This window comes from Phyllobates terribilis, unplaced genomic scaffold, assembly GCF_046119375.1.
Source record: "Phyllobates terribilis strain yellow unplaced genomic scaffold, ASM4611937v1 Scaffold_11__3_contigs__length_659146591, whole genome shotgun sequence".
In the NCBI taxonomy this organism is placed as follows: domain Eukaryota; kingdom Metazoa; phylum Chordata; class Amphibia; order Anura; family Dendrobatidae; genus Phyllobates; species Phyllobates terribilis.
The window spans coordinates 568,202,289-568,218,403 of NW_027362771.1; the positions used below are offsets into that span (position 1 = coordinate 568,202,289).

The 16,115-nt window shown below is 48.9% G+C and overlaps 14 non-coding genes across 14 annotated transcripts; all 14 read right to left on the reverse strand.

Moving 5' to 3' along the window:
* Positions 1 to 9,120: 9,120 nt before the first annotated feature.
* TRNAC-ACA (transfer RNA cysteine (anticodon ACA)) lies at positions 9,121 to 9,193 on the reverse strand. Its single transcript has one exon. It is a non-coding gene; the product is annotated as a tRNA-Cys (tRNA).
* A 615-nt stretch (positions 9,194 to 9,808) lies between these two features.
* On the reverse strand, positions 9,809 to 9,881 carry TRNAR-ACG (transfer RNA arginine (anticodon ACG)). The gene has a single exon. It is a non-coding gene; the product is annotated as a tRNA-Arg (tRNA).
* A 619-nt stretch (positions 9,882 to 10,500) lies between these two features.
* Positions 10,501 to 10,573, reverse strand: TRNAR-ACG (transfer RNA arginine (anticodon ACG)). The gene has a single exon. It is a non-coding gene; the product is annotated as a tRNA-Arg (tRNA).
* Positions 10,574 to 11,192: 619 nt separating this feature from the next.
* On the reverse strand, positions 11,193 to 11,265 carry TRNAR-ACG (transfer RNA arginine (anticodon ACG)). Its single transcript has one exon. It is a non-coding gene; the product is annotated as a tRNA-Arg (tRNA).
* A 618-nt stretch (positions 11,266 to 11,883) lies between these two features.
* On the reverse strand, positions 11,884 to 11,956 carry TRNAR-ACG (transfer RNA arginine (anticodon ACG)). Its single transcript has one exon. It is a non-coding gene; the product is annotated as a tRNA-Arg (tRNA).
* A 619-nt stretch (positions 11,957 to 12,575) lies between these two features.
* On the reverse strand, positions 12,576 to 12,648 carry TRNAR-ACG (transfer RNA arginine (anticodon ACG)). Its single transcript has one exon. It is a non-coding gene; the product is annotated as a tRNA-Arg (tRNA).
* A 539-nt stretch (positions 12,649 to 13,187) lies between these two features.
* On the reverse strand, positions 13,188 to 13,259 carry TRNAY-GUA (transfer RNA tyrosine (anticodon GUA)). The gene has a single exon. It is a non-coding gene; the product is annotated as a tRNA-Tyr (tRNA).
* An 8-nt stretch (positions 13,260 to 13,267) lies between these two features.
* TRNAR-ACG (transfer RNA arginine (anticodon ACG)) lies at positions 13,268 to 13,340 on the reverse strand. Its single transcript has one exon. It is a non-coding gene; the product is annotated as a tRNA-Arg (tRNA).
* A 538-nt stretch (positions 13,341 to 13,878) lies between these two features.
* TRNAH-GUG (transfer RNA histidin (anticodon GUG)) lies at positions 13,879 to 13,950 on the reverse strand. Its single transcript has one exon. It is a non-coding gene; the product is annotated as a tRNA-His (tRNA).
* An 8-nt stretch (positions 13,951 to 13,958) lies between these two features.
* On the reverse strand, positions 13,959 to 14,031 carry TRNAR-ACG (transfer RNA arginine (anticodon ACG)). The gene has a single exon. It is a non-coding gene; the product is annotated as a tRNA-Arg (tRNA).
* A 539-nt stretch (positions 14,032 to 14,570) lies between these two features.
* On the reverse strand, positions 14,571 to 14,642 carry TRNAH-GUG (transfer RNA histidin (anticodon GUG)). Its single transcript has one exon. It is a non-coding gene; the product is annotated as a tRNA-His (tRNA).
* Positions 14,643 to 14,650: 8 nt separating this feature from the next.
* Positions 14,651 to 14,723, reverse strand: TRNAR-ACG (transfer RNA arginine (anticodon ACG)). The gene has a single exon. It is a non-coding gene; the product is annotated as a tRNA-Arg (tRNA).
* Positions 14,724 to 15,262: 539 nt separating this feature from the next.
* TRNAH-GUG (transfer RNA histidin (anticodon GUG)) lies at positions 15,263 to 15,334 on the reverse strand. The gene has a single exon. It is a non-coding gene; the product is annotated as a tRNA-His (tRNA).
* An 8-nt stretch (positions 15,335 to 15,342) lies between these two features.
* Positions 15,343 to 15,415, reverse strand: TRNAR-ACG (transfer RNA arginine (anticodon ACG)). The gene has a single exon. It is a non-coding gene; the product is annotated as a tRNA-Arg (tRNA).
* Between the last annotated feature and the right edge of the window lie 700 nt (positions 15,416 to 16,115).

Consider the following 16,115-nt stretch of genomic DNA (forward strand, 5'->3'; position numbering starts at 1 on the left):
CCCGGAAGGCCAAGAACCAGAAGCCGCCCTTCAAATGGGAAAAGCTAGAAGAAGAGTCCTTCCGCCAGCTGAAGATGGCCCTCACGGGGGATGAAATCTTGGCGTACCCGGACTATAGCCAGCCCTTCATCCTCTACACCGACGCCAGTAACATCGGGCTAGGAGCCGTACTGTCCCAGATTCAGCAGGGGAGAGAACGAGTAATCTCCTATGCCAGCCGAAAACTGCGACCCACCGAAAGGAACCCCGAAAATTACAGCTCATTTAAGCTAGAGTTCCTGGCCGTGGTATGGGCAGTCACCGAGCGCTTTAGGCATTACCTCGCTTCTTCCCGGTTCACCGTATACACGGATAACAACCCGTTGACACACCTGGACACGGCAAGACTCGGTGCCCTGGAGCAGAGGTGGATGGCCCGTCTGTCCAACTACGAGTTCACAATCAAATACCGGGCAGGACGCTCCAATACTAACGCGGACGCCCTGTCCAGGATGCCCAACCTGCCGGACGGAGGAGAAGATCCGGAGGGACTGGAAGAAGTTGAACTCCCTGCGTTCCACCGTCATGGGACTATTCAGTATTCCCACCGGGTAAGGAGTAAGCAGGCTGCTACGTTGAACCCCTTACCCCACTACAACTGGGCGGAAACGCAAGACAGCGACCCTGCCGTCCGACTGGTGAAGGAGATGCTGACTCGGCCGGAGGCTCGCCTTGAACCAGACGCTCCGGAGGAAGCCAAACAACTATGGGCAGAGAAGAGTCGACTGTTCCTTTACAAAGGGAAGTTGTGCCGCAGAATGGTTAACTCCCGGACGCATGAATTACTCTGGCAAGTAGTGGTGCCACGAAGAGACGCAGCCATGGTGATGGAGGCATACCACGACGGAGCTGGACACTTTGGGTGGAAAAAGCTGGAGTTCCTGCTGCGCGAGCGGTTCCACTGGGTAGGCATGAGGGGAACCATCGAGAAGTGGTGCAGAGATTGTGGCCCGTGCAACCTGAGAAGGAAGGACCGAGCCAGCCAGAAGACTCCCCTGCAGTCCATCGTCACCCGGCAACCGTTGGAACTGGTAGCCTTGGATCATGTAAAACTGACCCCAAGCAGAAGTGGCTACGTCTACGCGTTAACCATCGTGGATCATTACTCCCGGTTCTTGGTTGTCGTCCCCGTCAAGGACTTAACGGCTCAAACAGCAGCTAGAGCCTTCCAGCAGCACTTCTGCCGTCCACACGGGTACCCGGACCAAGTGCTGACGGACCAGGGACCTGCCTTTGAAGCGGAGGTCTTTCAGGAATTCTGCAATCTGTATGGCTGCCGGAAGATAAGGACGACACCCTACCATCCGCAGACTAATGGACTTTGTGAAAAAATGAACCAGGTGGTAATGGATCTTCTAAAAACGTTGCCCCTGGAAGAACGCAGTCTGTGGCCTGAAAAGTTGCCCGATTTGGTGGACCTATACAACCACATCCCGGTAGGTTCCACCAACTGTACCCCGGCTTACCTAATGAGGGCAAGACCTGGTAAGTTACCTGTTGACCTGGAAATGGGAGTCCTGACCCCCGAGGACACTTCACCAGAAACAGACTGGGACACAGAGAGGCAGCAGCAGTATCGGAGAGTACAGGAGAGCGTGGAGCGAAGTCTCTGTCAGGCTAGGGAAAGACAAGAGAAAATTTACAACCAGTATGCTCCCGCTGTTCCCCTGGTACCCGGAGAGCAGGTCTTGAAGAGGAAGAGACGGCTCCACAAGTTGGACGACCAGTGGGAGAAGGACCCGTACACCGTACTGCCCTCAAGCCACGAGAACCCGAAGGTCTGTACCATCAGTAAAGACGGAGGGGAAACCACAGCCATTGTATCCCGGGACCACCTGAAGAAGTGTCCCGAACAACTGAGGAACCCTGAAGAGGAACAAGAAGACCATCGACCCGTGGAAGAAAGGGAAGATATGGTTAGTACCGTGCTCGGGGACTTTCCTCAGTCTTGGACTCAAGTCAATGGTGCAGTTGTGGTACCCGTACTCACCTTCCTCCAACCATCATCCCAAGAACCTACGGAGCAACGGGTAGAGCTGGAAGAACAGCCGGTCCAGGAGGCAGAAGACTCCACACAAGTAGAACAGGAGAATCAACCCTCTGCTTATAGTGAGCCTGCCGTACCCCTAGTGAGACAAAGAGCCGGTAGACAGCTGCCCAGTTTACCCTTGACAGCTCCTACACCCTGTAGTTCAGGGCCAGACAGTCAGCTCCGTAGGTCCACTAGGGCCACTAGAGGCCAGTTACCCGCACGTTGGAGGATCTAAATGTTTAAGCTATTTTATAATGTTTACCTGTCTATAGTTGCTTGTGTGTAATTTTGTATTTCTAGTTGTTTTTAGGAATCCTTGGTGGATTTACCGGGAATCCTTGTATATAGTTGGAGCGTAACCCAGGATGGACTAAAGACTGTCAAGGACTCGGGGTTGAACAGACCCCTACCTGGTTACGTCTCCCTGTGTTGGTGAAATGGACACCTTGCTTTCTTCAGAGACTGCACCCGGTTGCGGACACGCCGTAACCATCTTTATGTGTTTTCTTATTGTATTATTAATGTTTTGCCTTGTTATGTTTTCTAAATGTGTTTAGTCCCGGAGTACTAAATTTTACTAGGGGGGAATGTGACACCCCAGGGGTCTGGTTGCCACAGTAACGTAATGTTATGTCTGAGAGCAGGTGGGAGGTCCTTTAGTCAGGGATCCTGTGCATGCCACACCTCCTGCCCAGTCTTGGGAGGGGAAGAACTTCCCCTATATAAACCTGGGGCTGAGGCAGGGTGAGTGAGTAGAAGAAGAGAAGAAGTAGAGACAGCATAGGAAGAAACAGCAGTTACAAGGAGTCAGGGGCTGGCAGCTGCAGAGTTCGCCCTGACTAAGAAGACTTTTTACCGGACCCGGAGTCCGAGGCTGTGGGGACTAATTCCTGCCCAGCAGCAGAATCCGTCAGGCAGGGGATTTCAGGTCCTCTGGCCCAGAAGCCCGAAGGCACGGTCACACGCGTGGGACCAGCACCGCCATCGTGGAGCGGAAGCCATTAGAAGGCCCCGAGTCACCGGCCATACGGGTGAGCACCACACGGTACACTCAGGGACGTGGGCTACTTACATCAGCTCCTAGCAAGGTAGCCAGAAGAGTACAGTCAGTTTGGGAGGCCTACAACTACGCCTGGCCAGGGGAGATCCCATCTGCTCAAGGACTGGCCAGGCCCCATCCGCTAGCAAGTACTCCGGGAGGGTCTTTTGTTGTTACCAGTAAAGACCCTGAACTACACCGTACCGTCTCTGAGTGGTTCCTGCTACCCCCATCATCCACGTCGGCTGCCCTGAGGCCATACCCCTCCCGTTGGGGGTTATACTATCACGCTGCACAATCCCACCATCGGCCTCAGCGGTCTGCCCTGCAGCAGCAGCCCCCTGGCTGCACTCAACGGGTGGCGTAGTCATCAACCATTTACTACTAATGGACTGCCGTCTAGTTTGACTCCCTGGGCACGGACCGGGTCACCGCCACGAGACTACAACCCTCCACAGATCCGGCTCCGGGTAAGCTCCCGCATGCGCAGCGCAGCGCGACACAGGCCCAGGGGCGCGTCACATCTTCCGGGACCTTCTCTACTCCTGCGTGGTGGTGTACCTGGACGACATCTTGGTCTTCTCTCCGGATCTCCAGACTCACCGGAGGGATGTTCGTCAGGTCCTGCTCAGGCTCAGGCAGAACCACCTCTTCGCTAAATATGAGAAGTGCCTTTTTGAGCAGACCTCGCTTCCGTTTTTGGGCTACATAATTTCTCAGACCGGCCTACGAATGGATCCTGAGAAACTGTCTGCCATCGAGAAGTGGCCTCGACCGGAGGGGTTGAAGGCCATTCAGCAGTTCCTGGGCTTCGCCAACTATTACCGCCTCTTCATACCGCACTTCTCTTCCCGGACTGCCCCAATTTCTGCGCTCACCCGTAAGGGCGCTAATCCCAAAGAGTGGCCGTCCGAAGCAGAGGAGGCCTTTCTTTCCTTAAAACAGGCCTTCTCTTCCGCCCCGGTGCTGCATCGCCCAGATGGCAACAAGCAGTTCTTCCTGGAAGTTGACGCCTCCTCCTCTGGAGCCGGAGCGGTACTTACCCAAAAATCGTCTTCCGGGAGAATGGTAACTTGTGGCTTCTTCTCCAAACTCTTCTCCCCTTCGGAGCGCAACTATTCCATAGGAGATCGAGAGTTATTGGCCATCAAGCTGGCATTGGAGGAGTGGCGTTACCTGCTCGAAGGGGCTCTTCACCCGGTAATAATTTACACTGACCACAAGAACTTGGCTTACCTCCAGCATGCCCAGAGACTTAACCCGCGCCAAGCCCGGTGGTCCTTGTTTTTTGCTCGCTTTGATTTTGTTCTTCATTTTCGCCCGGCTGACAAAAACATCAAGGCGGACGCCTTGTCCCGATCCTTTCTGGTGTCTGATCTCGAGGAGGAACCTAAACACATCATCGATCCCGCCAGAGTAATGCAGGTGGCTCCCGTGAGTCTAAATCGTCTCCCTCCCGGTAAGACGTTCGTATCAGTACCTGATCGGGAGAAGATCCTACACTGGGGTCACTCGTCTAAACTAGCTGGCCACGCCGGTCAGAAAAAGACCCTCCAGCTTATTACCCGGCACTACTGGTGGCCTACCCTGCATAATGACGTAATTGACTTTGTTTCTGCCTGTGTGTCCTGCGCCCGCAACAAGGTTCCGAGACATCTGCCAGCCGGTCGCCTCCTTCTGCTTCCTGTACCTGCTGCCCCCTGGCAACATATAGCTATGGACTTCATAACTGATCTCCCCGTCTCTGCTGGTTGTACGGTCATTTGGGTGGTCACTGACCGCTTTTCCAAGATGACTCATTTCGTTCCCCTGCCAGGCCTCCCGTCTGCACCCGAGCTGGCTAAAGATTTTATCCGCCACATCTTTCGTCTTCATGGCCTGCCCCTCCACATCGTGTCGGATCGTGGGGTACAGTTCACCTCACGCTTCTGGAGAGCCACTTGTAAACTGCTAGACGTCACCCTGGACTTCTCCTCCGCTTACCACCCACAGTCTAATGGTCAAGTGGAGCGGATCAATCAGAACCTGACCAGTTACCTCCGGCACTTCGTTAATGCCCACCATTCTGACTGGGTGGATCTCCTGCCATGGTCTGAATTCTCGTACAATAACCACGAGAGCGAATCTTCCTCCAAATCCCCGTTTTTTGAAGTCTTCGGTCAGCATCCTTGGATCCCATTTCCCGTCTCCACCTCGGTGGATAATCCGGCTGCGGAATCTCTCGTTAACAAATTTTCCTCCATTTGGGAGAGTACCCGATCCGCACTCCTTCAGTCGTCCGAGCGGATGAAAAGACACGCTGACAAAAAACGTCTGGATCCTCCACAATTCCGTCCTGGGGATAAAGTCTGGCTCTCGTCCAAGTATGTCCGGCTCAAGATTCCTTCCTATAAGTTAGGGCCTCGGTTCATCGGTGCTCTGGAGGTTATCAGTCAGATCAACCCGGTGGCCTATAAATTGAAACTCCCGGTCAACCTACGGATCCCTAACTCCTTCCATGTATCTCTCCTCAAACCCGTGGTACTTAACTCTTTTTCCAAGTCTACAAGTACGCCTCCTGCTCCGGTTTCTGCTGAAGATGAGTTTGAGGTAGAGAACATTCTGGCCACCATAAGGGTAAGAGGAAAGACCTTTTTTCTAGTAGATTGGAAGGGGTTTGGTCCTGAGGAGAGAACGTGGGAGCCCCGGGAGAACATCCATGCCCCTCTCATCCTTGCTAAATTTCTGTCTGGCCTAAAAAAGGGGGGCCTAAAGGGGGGGTACTGTAGCGTCGTCGTCCCTGCCCCCTGCTAGGCAGGGACGCTGTTTCCCTCACCCCTCCGCTCCGAGCCCGGCGTCCTCCTCCCGCTCTGCTGGCAGCGCGCGCTCCTTCCCGGCCACGGTGCTTAGGGCACGCGCGCGCGCGCTCCCTCCCTCTTAAAGGGGCCGCGCGCGCCGTCCTAGGAGTCCCCGGCCAATGGCCGGAGGACTTCACCATATATAAGGCACCTCCTCCAAAATGGAGGTGCCCGAGCAATGTTGTTGCACTGTTCACTACTCTGCTTCAGCCCTCAGGTCCCGTTGCCTGTTACCTGCCAGTTACCTGCCAGTTGCCTGCCAGTTTCCTGCCAGTTTGCTGCCTGATTTCTGCCTGTCATCCGCTTTCCTGCTTGCTAGCCTGAGGTCCGACGGTCTGCCTTCCGACACCTGTCAGTCTGTCTATGGACCAGCTTGCCCGCTCACCTGGGAGCGCTCACCTGCTACCTGTCTGTTAGCCTACCTGGAGGCTCCGCCGTCACGTGCTGTGACCATCTGCCAGTCCAGAGACTCTTGCCTGCTCACCTGGGAGCGCTCATCTGCTACCTGCCAGTTAGCCTACCTGGAGGCTCCGCCGTCACAAGCTGTGACCACCTGCTTATCCAGAGACTCTCGCCTGCTCACCTGGGAGCACTCATCTGCATCCGCCTGTTAGCCTACCTGGAGGCTCCGCCGTCACATGCTGTGACCACCTGCTTATCCAGAGACTCTCGCCTGCTCACCTGGGAGCACACACCTGCCATCCGCCTGCTAGCCTACCTGGAGGCTCAGCCGTAACAGGTCGTACCAACCCTATACCCAGAGACTTTCCCGGTCACTTGCTGTGATCCTCTGCCCGTTCTCCCAGAGACTGCCCCGGTCACTTGCTGTGACCTCCTGCCCGTTTACCCAGAGACTGTCCCGGTCACTTGCCGTGACCTCCTGCCCGTTTACCCAGAGACTGTCCCGGTCACCTGCTGTGACTACCTGCCCGTCTTCCCTGGTCACCACCCACTTCCTTACAAGGATCGCCCCCTTGTATAGTTGCTCAGAGGTTCCGCCTCCCAGACCCGTTACAGAAGCCCAATATTTTTTCAGAGGTAGATGCAGAAAAAAAATATATTCAGTTTGCAACCTGATGGAGGTCAGTATAGATGGACTAATAGAGAAAGTCCCACACACTGCTAGAAGGCCAAATATTTTTTCAGAGCTAGATGCAGACAAAAAATTATTTTTAATTTGCAACCTGATGGAGGTCAGTATAGATGGACTAATAGAGAAAGTCCCACACACTGCTAGAAGGCCAAATATTTTTTCAGAGCTAGATGCAGATATAAATTATTTTTAATTTGCAACCTGATGGAGGTCAGTATAGATGGAATAATAGAGATAGTCCCACACACTGCTAGAAGGCCAAATATTTTTTCAGAGCTAGATGCAGAAAAAAATTATATTCAGTTTGCAACCTGATGGAGGTCAGTATAGATGGACTAATAGAACAAGTCCCACACACAGCTAGAAGGCCAAATATTTTTTCAGAGGTAGATGCAGATAAAAAAAATTTTTAATTTGCAGCCTGATGGAGGTCAGTATAGATGGACAAATAGAGAAAGTCCCACACACTGCTAGAAGGCCAAATATTTTTTCAGAGCTAGATGCAGACAAAAAATTATTTTGAATTTGCAACCTGATGGAGGTCAGTATAGATGGACTAATAGAGAAAGTCCCACACACTGCTAGAAGGCCAAATATTTTTTCAGAGCTAGATGCAGACAAAAAATTATTTTTAATTTGCAACCTGATGGAGGTCAGTATAGATGGACTAATAGAGAAAGTCCCACACACTGCTAGAAGGCCAAATATTTTTTCAGAGCTAGATGCAGACAAAAAATTATTTTGAATTTGCAGCGTGATGGAGGTCAGTATAGATGGACTAATAGAGAAAGTCCCACACACTGCTAGAAGGCCAAATATTTTTTCAGAGCTAGATGCAGAAAAAAATTATATTCAGTTTGCAACCTGATGGAGGTCAGTATAGATGGACTAATAGAACAAGTCCCACACACTGCTAGAAGGCCAAATATTTTTTCAGAGTTAGATGCAGAAAAAAATTATATTCAGTTTGCAACCTGATGGAGGTCAGTATAGATGGACTAATAGAACAAGTCCCACACGCTGCTTGAAGCCCAAATATTTTTTCAGAGCTAGATGCAGAAAAAAATTATATTCAATTTGCAACGTGATGGAGGTCAGTATAGATGGACTAATAGAATGATGCTATGCCCAAAAGATTTTACTTCAGTAGGTGCAGTAAAAAAATTGGTATTCTATACACAGGTGGTATATCTTGCAACACAGATAGGCTACTCCACTGACTAACACACTCTGCAATAGGCCAAAAAGGATTAGCTTTGCTAGATTCAGCCAAATGCTGTGAAAAAAACTTGCACAGCACTGGCACAGACCTGCCTGGCAAAAACTGATAGGAACTGATGTAACCTAGTCCTGAAAAGGACTGCAATTACAATTAGTCTTTACTCCCACAATCTATCTATTTAAGAGCACAGACCTGCCTGATAAGTCGTAGGAAATGCTGTAACCTAATCCTTAAAAGGACTGCAATCACAACTATTCCCTACTTCCCTACTCCCAAGCTATCTGTAGATTTGTGCGAAAATTGGCTTGAAATTAACAAGGTATAGCGCACACAGCAACAGCGGTGCCGTCTAACACGCAGCTGCAGCAGTGAGAAAATGGTGGCGACGGGGAAAATGGCTGGGTCTTATAGGGCAAGGACATGTGACATACACTGCCAATGACACATGCCCTTGCTTGTGTGAAAAAAAGCACTTCGCTCCGTGTGTGCGCGGCTGATAGGCTGACAGATTGCACCTCCCCACTGTAAATGCGTGAAAGAGAAAAAAAAATGGAGATCTTCATTATTCCTGCAGAGATCCAACCCCTGCCCCTCCCCCCACACTCAAACTGCGTATTAACATTAATTTTAATCATTACTGAGAAATAATCCAGTTATGATTTTGGTGCACGAACAGTTATCGAGCAGCCGAATTTTTCACAAATCGTTCGTGTTTGCCGAACGGCTCGAACACCGCCCAAAACAGCTCGAATTTAAAATTGGCAAACAGTTCAAGTTGAACAACGCTCATCTGTAGCCATTACCCGGATTTGAACACAACGCAGAGTACTAACCACTATACGATCACGGCAACATCCTCGAGCCCAGTAGGAGTCGAACCTACAATCTTCTGATCTGTAGTCAGACGCGTTATCCATTGCGCCACTGGCCCTGTTGAAGAAGCTTGCTTACTCCTGCACCATATTGCTAAAGCAAATGAAAACCTGCAACAGGGTGCAATTGCCATAAGTGCTTACTTGGCAGATAAGAGTCGATGGGAAGAAAAAAATCATGCAGGAGAGGAAGTTTGTTGTTTATTAGTGATGATCGAGCACTAGAAAGCTCGAGTGCTTGGTACTTGATGAGAGAGAAAGAGAGAGAGAAAGTCTCAAGCGCCACCCGTTACTCGATCGAGTAATTAGCGTACCCGAGTACCCCGATGCTCGATGCTCAATCGACAAGTGCCGAGCACGCTCGCTCATTACTAGTGTTTATGTCTGTCTAAATATACTGGTCATTTGTGAGGTATCTATTTGTCTCCAATTTTATGAGGAGGCAAAATGACTACTTGGCAGAAATCCACCAAGTAGAAGAAGAGAATGCAAAGAGAAGAAGAATTCATGCAGGAGATGAAGTGTGTTGTCTATTTACTGATTGCAAAAGATCCAAAAGCAGCTCATTTAAAGCTTTGCGCAGAATGCATAAGATGCTGTGACCCGGATTCGAACCGGGGTTGCTGCGGCCACAACGCAGAGTACTAACCACTATACGATCACGGCAACATTCTCGAGCCAGGTAGGAGTCGAACCTACAATCTTCTGATCCGTAGTTAGACGCGTTATCCATTGCGCCACTGGCCCTGTTGAAGAAGCTTGCTTACTCCTGCACCATATTGCTAAAGCAAAGGAAAACCTGCAACAGGGTGCCATTGCCATAAGTGCTTACTTGGCAGATAAGAGTCGATGGGAAGAAAAAAATCATGCAGGAGAGGAAGTTTGTTGTTTATTAGTGATGATCGAGCACTAGAAAGCTCGAGTGCTTGGTACTCGATGAGAGAAAAAGAGAGAGAGAGAGAAAGTCTCGAGCGCCACCCGTTACTCGATCGAGTAACTAGCGTACCCGAGTACCCCGATGCTCGATGCTCAATCGACAAGTGCCGAGCACGCTCGCTCATTACTAGTGTTTATTTCTGTCTAAATATACTGGTCATTTGTGAGGTATCTATTTGTCTCCAATTTTATGAGGAGGCAAAATGACTACTTGGCAGAAATCCACCAAGTAGAAGAAGAGAATGCAAAGAGAAGAAGAATTCATGCAGGAGATGAAGTGTGTTGTCTATTTACTGATTGCAAAAGATCCAAAAGCAGCTCATTTAAAGCTTTGCGCAGAATGCATAAGATGCCGTGACCCGGATTCAAACCGGGGTTGCTGTGGCCACAACGCAGAGTACTAACCACTATACGATCACGGCAACATTCTCGAGCCAGGTAGGAGTCGAACCTACAATCTTCTGATCCGTAGTTAGACGCGTTATCCATTGCGCCACTGGCCCTGTTGAAGAAGCTTGCTTACTCCTGCACCATATTGCTAAAGCAAAGAAAAACCTGCAACAGGGTGCCATTGCCATAAGTGCTTACTTGGCAGATAAGAGTCGATGGGAAGAAAAAAATCATGCAGGAGAGGAAGTTTGTTGTTTATTAGTGATGATCGAGCACTAGAAAGCTTGAGTGCTTGGTACTCGATGAGAGAGAAAGAGAGAGAGAGAGAAAGTCTCGAGCGCCACCCGTTACTCGATCGAGTAACTAGCGTACCCGAGTACCCCGATGCTCGATGCTCAATCGACAAGTGCCGAGCACGCTCGCTCATTACTAGTGTTTATTTCTGTCTAAATATACTGGTCATTTGTGAGGTATCTATTTGTCTCCAATTTTATGAGGAGGCAAAATGACTACTTGGCAGAAATCCACCAAGTAGAAGAAGAGAATGCAAAGAGAAGAAGAATTCATGCAGGAGATGAAGTGTGTTGTCTATTTACTGATTGCAAAAGATCCAAAAGCAGCTCATTTAAAGCTTTGCGCAGAATGCATAAGATGCCGTGACCCGGATTAGAACCGGGGTTGCTGCGGCTACAACGCAGAGTACTAACCACTATACGATCACGGCAACATTCACGAGCCAGGTAGGAGTCGAACCTACAATCTTCTGATCCGTAGTCAGACGCGTTATCCATTGCGCCACTGGCCCTGTTGAAGAAGCTTGCTTACTCCTGCACCATATTGCTAAAGCAAAGGAAAACCTGCAACAGGGTGCCATTGCCATAAGTGCTTACTTGGCAGATAAGAGTCGATGGGAAGAAAAAAATCATGCAGGAGAGGAAGTTTGTTGTTTATTAGTGATGATCGAGCACTAGAAAGCTCGAGTGCTTGGTACTCGATGAGAGAGAAAGAGAGAGAGAGAGAAAGTCTCGAGCGCCACCCGTTACTCGATCGAGTAACTAGCGTACCCGAGTACCCCGATGCTCGATGCTAATCGACAAGTGCCGAGCACGCTCGCTCATTACTAGTGTTTATTTCTGTCTAAATATACTGGTCATTTGTGAGGTATCTATTTGTCTCCAATTTTATGAGGAGGCAAAATGACTACTTGGCAGAAATCCACCAAGTAGAAGAAGAGAATGCAAAGAGAAGAAGAATTCATGCAGGAGATGAAGTGTGTTGTCTATTTACTGATTGCAAAAGATCCAAAAGCAGCTCATTTAAAGCTTTGCGCAGAATGCATAAGATGCCGTGAACCGGATTAGAACCGGGGTTGCTGCGGCCACAACGCAGAGTACTAACCACTATGCGATCACGGCAACATTCTCGAGCCAGGTAGGAGTCGAACCTACAATCTTCTGATCCGTAGTCAGATGCGTTATCCATTGCGGCACTGGCCCTGTTGAAGAAGCTTGCTTACTCCTGCACCATATTGCTAAAGCAAAGGAAAACCTGCAACAGGGTGCCATTGCCATAAGTGCTTACTTGGCAGATAAGAGTCGATGGGAAGAAAAAAATCATGCAGGAGAGGAAGTTTGTTGTTTATTAGTGATGATCGAGCACTAGAAAGCTCGAGTGCTTGGTACTCGATGAGAGAGAAAGAGAGAGAGAGAGAAAGTCTCGAGCGCCACCCGTTACTCGATCGAGTAACTAGCGTACCCGAGTACCCCGATGCTCGATGCTCAATCGACAAGTGCCGAGCACGCTCGCTCATTACTAGTGTTTATGTCTGTCTAAATATACTGGTCATTTGTGAGGTATCTATTTGTCTCCAATTTTATGAGGAGGCAAAATGACTACTTGGCAGAAATCCACCAAGTAGAAGAAGAGAATGCAAAGAGAAGAAGAATTCATGCAGGAGATGAAGTGTGTTGTCTATTTACTGATTGCAAAAGATCCAAAAGCAGCTCATTTAAAGCTTTGCGCAGAATGCATAAGATGCCGTGACCCGGATTCAAACCGGGGTTGCTGTGGCCACAACGCAGAGTACTAACCACTATACGATCACGGCAACATTCTCGAGCCAGGTAGGAGTCGAACCTACAATCTTCTGATCCGTAGTTAGACGCGTTATCCATTGCGCCACTGGCCCTGTTGAAGAAGCTTGCTTACTCCTGCACCATATTGCTAAAGCAAAGGAAAACCTGCAACAGGGTGCCATTGCCATAAGTGCTTACTTGGCAGATAAGAGTCGATGGGAAGAAAAAAATCATGCAGGAGAGGAAGTTTGTTGTTTATTAGTGATGATCGAGCACTAGAAAGCTTGAGTGCTTGGTACTCGATGAGAGAGAAAGAGAGAGAGAGAGAAAGTCTCGAGCGCCACCCGTTACTCGATCGAGTAACTAGCGTACCCGAGTACCCCGATGCTCGATGCTCAATTGACAAGTGCCGAGCACGCTCGCTCATTACTAGTGTTTATTTCTGTCTAAATATACTGGTCATTTGTGAGGTATCTATTTGTCTCCAATTTTATGAGGAGGCAAAATGACTACTTGGCAGAAATCCACCAAGTAGAAGAAGAGAATGCAAAGAGAAGAAGAATTCATGCAGGAGATGAAGTGTGTTGTCTATTTACTGATTGCAAAAGATCCAAAAGCAGCTCATTTAAAGCTTTGCGCAGAATGCATAAGATGCCGTGACCCGGATTCGAACCGGGGTTGCTGCGGCTACAACGCAGAGTACTAACCACTATACGATCACGGCAACATTCACGAGCCAGGTAGGAGTCGAACCTACAATCTTCTGATCCGTAGTCAGACGCGTTATCCATTGCGCCACTGGCCCTGTTGAAGAAGCTTGCTTACTCCTGCACCATATTGCTAAAGCAAAGGAAAACCTGCAACAGGGTGCCATTGCCATAAGTGCTTACTTGGCAGATAAGAGTCGATGGGAAGAAAAAAATCATGCAGGAGAGGAAGTTTGTTGTTTATTAGTGATGATCGAGCACTAGAAAGCTCGAGTGCTTGGTACTCGATGAGAGAGAAAGAGAGAGAGAGAGAAAGTCTCGAGCGCCACCCGTTACTCGATCGAGTAACTAGCGTACCCGAGTACCCCGATGCTCGATGCTAATCGACAAGTGCCGAGCACGCTCGCTCATTACTAGTGTTTATTTCTGTCTAAATATACTGGTCATTTGTGAGGTATCTATTTGTCTCCAATTTTATGAGGAGGCAAAATGACTACTTGGCAGAAATCCACCAAGTAGAAGAAGAGAATGCAAAGAGAAGAAGAATTCACGCAGGAGATGAAGTGTGTTGTCTATTTACTGATTCCAAAAGATCCAAAAGCAGCTCATTTAAAGCTTTGCGCAGAATGTATAAGATGCCGTGACCCGGATTCGAACCGGGGTTGCTGCGGCCACAACGCAGAGTACTAACCACTATACGATCACGGCAACATTCTCGAGCCAGGTAGGAGTTGAACCTACAATCTTCTGATCCGTAGTCAGACGCGTTATCCATTGCACCACTGGCCCTGTTGAAGAAGCTTGCTTACTCCTGCACCATATTGCTAAAGCAAAGGAAAACCTGCAACAGGGTGCCATTGCCATAAGTGCTTACTTGGCAGATAAGAGTCGATGGGAAGAAAAAAATCATGCAGGAGAGGAAGTTTGTTGTTTATTAGTGATGATCGAGCACTAGAAAGCTCGAGTGCTTGGTACTCGATGAGAGAGAAAGAGAGAGAGAGAGAAAGTCTCGAGCGCCACCCGTTACTCGATCGAGTAACTAGCGTACCCGAGTACCCCGATGCTCGATGCTCAATCGACAAGTGCCGAGCACGCTCGCTCATTACTAGTGTTTATTTCTGTCTAAATATACTGGTCATTTGTGAGGTATCTATTTGTCTCCAATTTTATGAGGAGGCAAAATGACTACTTGGCAGAAATCCACCAAGTAGAAGAAGAGAATGCAAAGAGAAGAAGAATTCATGCAGGAGATGAAGTGTGTTGTCTATTTACTGATTGCAAAAGATCCAAAAGCAGCTCATTTAAAGCTTTGCGCAGAATGCATAAGATGCCGTGACCCGGATTCGAACCGGGGTTGCTGCGGCCACAACGCAGAGTACTAACCACTATACGATCACGGCAATATTCTCGAGCCAGGTAGGAGTCGAACCTACAATCTTCTGCTCCGTAGTCAGACGCGTTATCCATTGCGCCACTGGCCCTGTTGGAGAAGCTTGCTTACTCCTGCACCATATTGCTAAAGCAAAGGAAAACCTGCAACAGGGTGCCATTGCCATAAGTGCTTACTTGGCAGATAAGAGTCGATGGGAAGAAAAAAATCATGCAGGAGAGGAAGTTTGTTGTTTATTAGTGATGATCGAGCACTAGAAAGCTCGAGTGCTTGGTACTCGATGAGAGAGAAAGAGAGAGAGAGAGAAAGTCTCGAGCGCCACCCGTTACTCGATCGAGTAACTAGCGTACCCGAGTACCCCGATGCTCGATGCTCAATCGACAAGTGCCGAGCACGCTCGCTCATTACTAGTGTTTATTTCTGTCTAAATATACTGGTCATTTGTGAGGTATCTATTTGTCTCCAATTTTATGAGGAGGCAAAATGACTACTTGGCAGAAATCCACCAAGTAGAAGAAGAGAATGCAAAGAGAAGAAGAATTCATGCAGGAGATGAAGTGTGTTGTCTATTTACTGATTGCAAAAGATCCAAAAGCAGCTCATTTAAAGCTTTGCGCAGAATGCATAAGATGCCGTGACCCGGATTCAAACCGGGGTTGCTGCGGCCACAACGCAGAGTACTAACCACTATACGATCACGGCAACATTCTCGAGCCAGGTAGGAGTCGAACCTACAATCTTCTGATCCGTAGTCAGACGCGTTATCCATTGCGCCACTGGCCCTGTTGAAGAAGCTTGCTTACTCCTGCACCATATTGCTAAAGCAAAGGAAAACCTGCAACAGGGTGCCATTGCCATAAGTGCTTACTTGGCAGATAAGAGTCGATGGGAAGAAAAAAATCATGCAGGAGAGGAAGTTTGTTGTTTATTAGTGATGATCGAGCACTAGAAAGCTCGAGTGCTTGGTACTCGATGAGAGAGAAAGAGAGAGAGAGAGAAAGTCTCGAGCGCCACCCGTTACTCGATCGAGTAACTAGCGTACCCGAGTACCCCGATGCTCGATGCTCAATCGACAAGTGCCGAGCACGCTCGCTCATTACTAGTGTTTATTTCTGTCTAAATATACTGGTCATTTGTGAGGTATCTATTTGTCTCCAATTTTATGAGGAGGCAAAATGACTACTTGGCAGAAATCCACCAAGTAGAAGAAGAGAATGCAAAGAGAAGAAGAATTCATGCAGGAGATGAAGTGTGTTGTCTATTTACTGATTGCAAAAGATCCAAAAGCAGCTCATTTAAAGCTTTGCGCAGAATGCATAAGATGCCGTGACCCAGATTCGAACAGGGGTTGCTGCGGCCAGAACGCAGAGCACTAACCACTATACGATCACGGCAACATTCTCGAGCCAGGTAGGAGTCGAACCTACAATCTTCTGATCCGTAGTCAGACGTGTTATCCATTGCGCCACTGGTCCTGTTGAAG